The sequence below is a fragment of the Urocitellus parryii genome, chromosome 11, assembly GCF_045843805.1.
Source record: "Urocitellus parryii isolate mUroPar1 chromosome 11, mUroPar1.hap1, whole genome shotgun sequence".
NCBI classification, from domain to species: domain Eukaryota; kingdom Metazoa; phylum Chordata; class Mammalia; order Rodentia; family Sciuridae; genus Urocitellus; species Urocitellus parryii.
The window spans coordinates 79,764,971-79,771,608 of NC_135541.1; the positions used below are offsets into that span (position 1 = coordinate 79,764,971).

The 6,638-nt window shown below is 31.8% G+C and overlaps 1 pseudogene; it reads left to right on the top strand.

Annotated features, from left to right (window-relative positions):
• Window positions 1-5,487: 5,487 nt before the first annotated feature.
• Window positions 5,488-6,049, top strand: LOC113178339 (cell division control protein 42 homolog pseudogene; annotated as a pseudogene).
• The last annotated feature ends 589 nt before the right edge of the window (window positions 6,050-6,638 follow it).

The window sequence follows — 6,638 nt, forward strand, 5'->3', positions numbered from 1 at the left end:
AGATTTACACAGGCCCACAATTTCCACAGCAGACCCATCTCTAAAATTAAAAGTAAATTTTATTCTCTAATTAGGATTCATTTAGGCTCTATTTTAAGAAGGTATTCAATAAAAAATTCTGATCAATAGTGTAACCATTTCATTATAAAAGCAACTATCTACTAAGAAATCCTGACTTTATAAGAAATATATATTTTGCTGGGGATTGAAACCAGGCCTCACCCAAGTTAGGGAAGTATTCTACCAGAGAGCTACACCCCTTTGTCCAGTAGCAACTATTTAAAGATTACTTTTTTGATAATTCTGACTGAAGATAAAATTTGAAGAAAAGAGCTTCTCAGCTTAATACAGTAAAAGAAGCTATTTGTTGGTAGCTTCTGAAATAAAAAAAAAGAAAAACTCTTAAAAGACAAATTCTGGGGTAAAAATTTAAAGAACTAGGAAGAAAAAAGATTCCCATTTTATGAAGTGAAAATAAAAGACAGAATAACTGATGGTTGCTCATATTTTAAAAATATGAACAATGAAATATTAACCATTGGGATAATAGATCATAAGATGTGATTTTGAAGTACTTGCAGAGGCTAAAACCTTGATAATTTCTAAAAAAAAAAATAACAGACAACTTTGCTATATAACGTATATCAAAAGGAACATATCTGCATAAGGAGGAGAAAGAAAGGATGAATAAGAAAATAGAAGATAGGAAGAGAGGCAAATTTTCATTGATTTAATATGAAGAATACATCAATAATAGAGTAAAAGATTGTACAAGTATGTGTTTTTAAAAACTAAAATGGTAAATTAAAAGGGCATAATAGGGACTGGGGTTGTGTCTCAAGTGGTAGAGTGCTCCCCTAGCATGCCTGAGGCACTGGGTTCAATCCTCAGCATCACATAACTATAAAATAAAGGTATTGTGTCCACCTACAACTAAATGATATATATTTTAAAAATAAATTTTTTAAAAAGGGCATAATTACAAAAGCATTTTAAAATAAACATTACCTTGGAGTGGCTAGGATTCCTCTGTTTCTAGCTCTGTCACTTTCTCCCATTTTATCCATCCCTGTGCCACAATTTAAGTGATTTCCTCCATAAATAAATCCTGTTTTGTCATCAACCCCTGCAGTTATATTAAAACCTAAAAAACCCAAAACATGTATAAAACAAATGTTCTATAACTGGTACATATTATATATAGCAAATGAACATTAATATTTTATTTAAATATTTATATAATTTATAGGAATATAATAAACCAGGTTAACTATTCTGAAGATCAACTTGGTAATACCTTAAAAAGTAGAGATTTGAAATTGCACAGTAATTACATTTCTTTCTAAATATACTCTAGGGAAATCCTTAAATGTTATTTATACATGGGGAAACACCCTACATCATATAAAATTAAAGAAGTAGATTTATGTGAACAAAAATAAATACCCAAGACAAATGATTGAGTAAACAAGTCATAAAAGGAGATGTATAATAAAAAACCTTTTCTGTAAAAGCTTAAAACATAGATAATACTAATATATGAAGCTATGCATGTTTATCTGGTGTATATGGCTATGTCTAATATATTTGTGTATAATTTGAAATACATCAAATATTTATACAGTGTATATGTTACAGTACACTGAATATATACAACACATTAGATCACGTATAATTTGCATATACTTGAATACACACAAAAGTCTAAAACATTAAAAATATACATGGAAATAGTGAACCCTGATTATAGGATAGTCATTAATTCTAGAGTGGAAAGAAAGAAAAAAGAGATGAATCTTTGGATATACCTGACATGTTTTATTTCTTTTCAAACAAAACCAGAAAGATCTGAAGAAAATATAACCAAATGTTAATATCTGCTTAATTTGAGTACTAAGTTTGAGGTAAAATTTATACCCCATCTGTAAGTTGAAATGTTTTGTATTTATGAAAAACTAAATTAATTCAATGATATCACAAAATATGTTCTTTAAATATATAATCTATTTCTATTGATTTACTGAAGGATAAAAGAAGGATTAAAGAACTATAAGTGATTTTTAGCAGATTACTTGGGTTAGCAGGGTTAGTATTTGGATGTTACTGCTAGAAATAATAAATTAATGATTTTAAATTAATATATAAAATGTAATTTTGAACATTTTGCCAATGAGTTTGGTGAGTTACCTAGAAAACTCAAAGGTTCATTATGTTATGTTAAAAATGGTGCCATTATATTAATATTAACATATTAATATTATATTTTAAATGTAGTATTATATTTTAAAATAATAAGTTATAAAACCATAATCATATTTTAAAATCAAATTACATATATTTCCTTCTAATAATTTTTATAGAGTAATATTTTCATAAATGGCTTATATCCAACTATTTTTTTATTTACTAGATTTCACATTTGTATACTATATTGTCATAGGTATAATTTTTTCATTCTGGTCAATGTAAATATTTTCTGTTAATTATAAAGGCTGTTTCTTCCTTTTATATAATTATAAATGATGGTATGACCAATATCATCATATAATATGACTTTTCTGTGTGTTTTAGATAATTTCATAGGCTAGATACCTAGGAGTAGATTAAATTCATAAAAAAATATATAAATATTTTATCTCTTTTTTAATTTATATATGACAGCAGAATGCATTATAATTCTTATTACATATATATACAGTACAATTTTTCATATCTCTGTTTGTATACACAGTATATTCACATCCATTAATGTCTGCATACATGTACTTTGTATAAAAATGATCATCATATTCCACCATCACTAATAACCCATGCCCCCTCCCTTCCCTTTCAATCTTTCTGCCCTATCTAGAGTGGGATAGGGAATGGGAGTATGGGAGGAATATTTTATATCTCAATAAAAACATTTGTCAACTTTCTTTCTTTCTTTAATTTCTTTTTCTTTCTTTCTTTCTTTCTTTCTTTCTTTCTTTCTTTCTTTCTTTCTTTCTTTTTTTTTGAGAAAGGGTCTCACTAATTTGCTTTGGGCCTCACTAATTTGCTGAGGCTGGCTTTCAACTGGCAATCCTCTTGCCTCAGCCTCTGGAGCCATGGGATTACAGGCATGCTTCACCATGCCTGACTGTAAATTGTTTTAAAAAAGAATGCCATCACAAATTGGTGTGAATATACATTGTATACAACCAAAGATATGAAAATTTGTGCTCTATATGTGTAATAAGAATTGTAATGCATTCCACTGTCACATATAAATAAAAAAAATAAAAAATAAAAAAAGGAATGCCATTAGTAGCATATAGATACTTCTCAAAACTAAACATTTTCATTTTGTTTGAATGGATCCCCTCCCCAGAAATTTATAATTGTAATCCTGGCCTCCAGTGTATCTGAATGTGACTTTATTTGGAAATTGAACTTCACAAATGCCATTAAGTTAAAATGGTCATTAGGGTGGACCCTGATCTAATCTGACTGGTATTTTTATAAGAGGAAATTTGGGCACAGACATACCCAAAAAGAAGATGATGTGAACTACAGGAAGAATGCCATGTGAACATGAAGATCCCATTTTAAATAAAGAGAGAGGCTTGGAACAGATTTTCCCTCACAGCCCTTAGGAGAAGCCAACCTTGCTAACACCCTGATTTTGAACTACTTGCTTCCAAATTGTGAGACAATACATTTTTGTCACTTATGCCACCCAGTTTGTGGTTCTGTGTATGGCCATTCCAGCAAACTAATATCCACTTTTGTGATGTTGCTACTAGAAGACTTATAGCACTTGTTATTCATAAAGTTAGTAAAAGATAATTTGAGAGCTTTACTTTGTGACATGCAGTGGGGTAAGATTTTGAAACAAAAACAAACTATAGATAAAGTCAGGTGGGTTTCAAGCTGAGGAAAGACGTGAAATATCGAAAACTGACAATAGACAATATCTAGAATATACAAAGAACCTTATAAATCAACAAGGGAAATGAAGAACTATCAATAGAAAGAAAAATAAAGGCAAATGAATACTTTATATAAAAGAAAACTTTCCAAAAAGGACAAATAAACATCAATAAGTATTCAAATTCATCAGTAATAAAACTACAATTAGAATTAGTTGCTGCTTTACATCCATGATATTAGTGGATAATGTGTTAGTAGGCCCCAGGGCACATCATAAGCCACTTTGATGGTCAGTAGGAACATAGATTGGAATTCCTTCCAGTAATTATAGAAATAAATTTGTTAGTATTTAGTTAAAGAACATAAGAATATGGCATATGTAGCAGATATGCAATCTCTGCCAGGAAAATGATCATATATATCTATAAAGATACCTCTAGGTTCATCAAAATCTTGTCTGAGGTAGCTGAGAGCTGGAGGTAATCTAGGCATCTATCCATCAATATATAAAATGTATAGATGCACATTATGTAGAATTCTATGAGTCATATTAAAAGACTGGCTATAAACAATGGAATGAACAGATTTAAGAAACCATGTTAAAAAAGATTAAAATAGATTTATCACATTATAACATTTTTAGTGTGCGTGTATGTGTGTGTGTGTGTGTGTGTGTGTGTGTGTGTGTTTGTGTGTTTTACTAGAAAATGAACCCAGGACCTTTCAAGTTGAAAAGACAACTTACAATATGAGAGAAACTATTTACAAACCATATCTGATAAGAGTATAATATACAGAATATACAATGACCCCTACAACCAAACAAAAGAAGCCCAAACAACCAAATTCAAACATGGGCAAAGGATGTGACTAGATACTTCTCCAAAGAAGATATACTATGACTAAGAAGCACATGAAACAATTCTCAACATCACTAATCCTTTGGGAGATGGAAATCATCCATTCAGAAGGCCAGTGTTAAAAAAAAAGAACATTAGTGTTGCAGAGGATGCAGATAAAATAGAACACTGTGCACTGTTGGTGGAAATGTAAATAGTATGGTCACTGCGGAAAACATTAAGCTCCTTGAAAAATTAGAAATAGAATTAGTGTATGATCTGCCAACTCCACTTTGGAGTATATATCCAAAGAATAAAAAAAAAGATCTTGAAGAGCTATATGCATACCCATGTATATTGCAGCATTATTCACAAAAGCCTTTGTTTCATACAAAGGCCTACTAAAAGAAGAATGAATAAAGAAAATGGGGGGGTTATGTTCACATACACAAGTGTACACAAATACACAACAAAATATGCAGCCTTTGAAAAGAAATCCTGTCATAACTTATAATATGGATAAACTTACCTTGACTTCCTAAGTGAAATAAGTCATAAAAGGACAAATACTATTTGATTTCATTTATATAAAATATTTAAAGTGGTCAAAAATCATAGAAACAGCCAGGTGTATGTCCCTATCTGGCAGGCTAGAAGACCTTTTACAGTGCTGTCAATGGCCCAGTGGAGGAGCTGAGGGCAACATCAAATTTGAAATATTTAAAGTAAATACAAAACTATTTCTGCAACACAGATGATTAAGTGTGATGTTGTGGGCTATGGTGCCATTGGTAAAACATGCCTCCTGATATCCTACACAACAAACAAATTTCCTCCTGAATATGTACCAACTATTTTTCACAACTATGTAGTCAGTTAGGATTGGCAGAGAAATACATATTCTTTGGCTTTTTGACAGTGCAGGGCAAGAGAATTATGACGGATTACAACTGCTGAATTATCCATGAACAGATATATTTCTTGTCTGTTTTTCAGTGGTCTCAAAATGTAAAATTAAAGTGGTTGCCTGAGATACTCACCATTGTCCAAATACCCACTTTTTGCTTACAAAAGATGACCCTTCTATTTTTGAGAAACTTGCCAAGAACAAATAAGCCTCTCTCTCCAGAGACTGCTGAAAACTGCCCAGTGATCTGAAGGCTGTCAACTATGTGGAGTGTTCTGCACTCACACAGGAAGGCCTACAGAGTATGTTTGATGATACAATACTGACTACCCTGAAGCCTCCAGAACTGAAGAAGAGCCACAGGTGGTACTGCTATGACATCCCTCTAGAGCCCTTTCTGCACAGCTGATGTCACCATCATACTAAAAGCAATGTTTAAATAAAAGTAAAGATTAAACTTAAAATTTGTTTTTGCTTTAATACAAATGCCCTATACCTACCCACATGCACTTGTGTGAGACAAGGCCCACAGGTATGCCTGCCTTCCCCAATACTAGTTAATTTTGAGTAATGTGTATTGTCAGAAAAGTGATAAGTCCTGGTTTTTATTCTATTTTTTTAAACTCTATTTTTGTTGTTGTTCAAAAGCAAAACATGCCAGGCACATTGGTGCATGCCTGTAATCCCAGCAGCTCAGGAGGCTGAGGAAGGAAGATTGCCAGTTCAATGCCATCCTCAGCAAAAATAAGGTACTAAGGAACTCAGTGAGACCCTGTCTCTATATAAAATACAAAATAGGGCTGGAGATGTGAGTTAGTAGTCAAGTTCCCTGAGTTCAGTCCTGGGTAAGCACCCACCACCACATACAAAAAAGCAAACATGCTTGTGATGACTTTGTAACAGACAAGTTTGTTGAAGCCATTCCCTGGTTCTAACCAGGAGAATAATTTGGGACATGTTAATTTTTTGTTTGTTTCTTCCTCTTCTTTTGTTGGAGT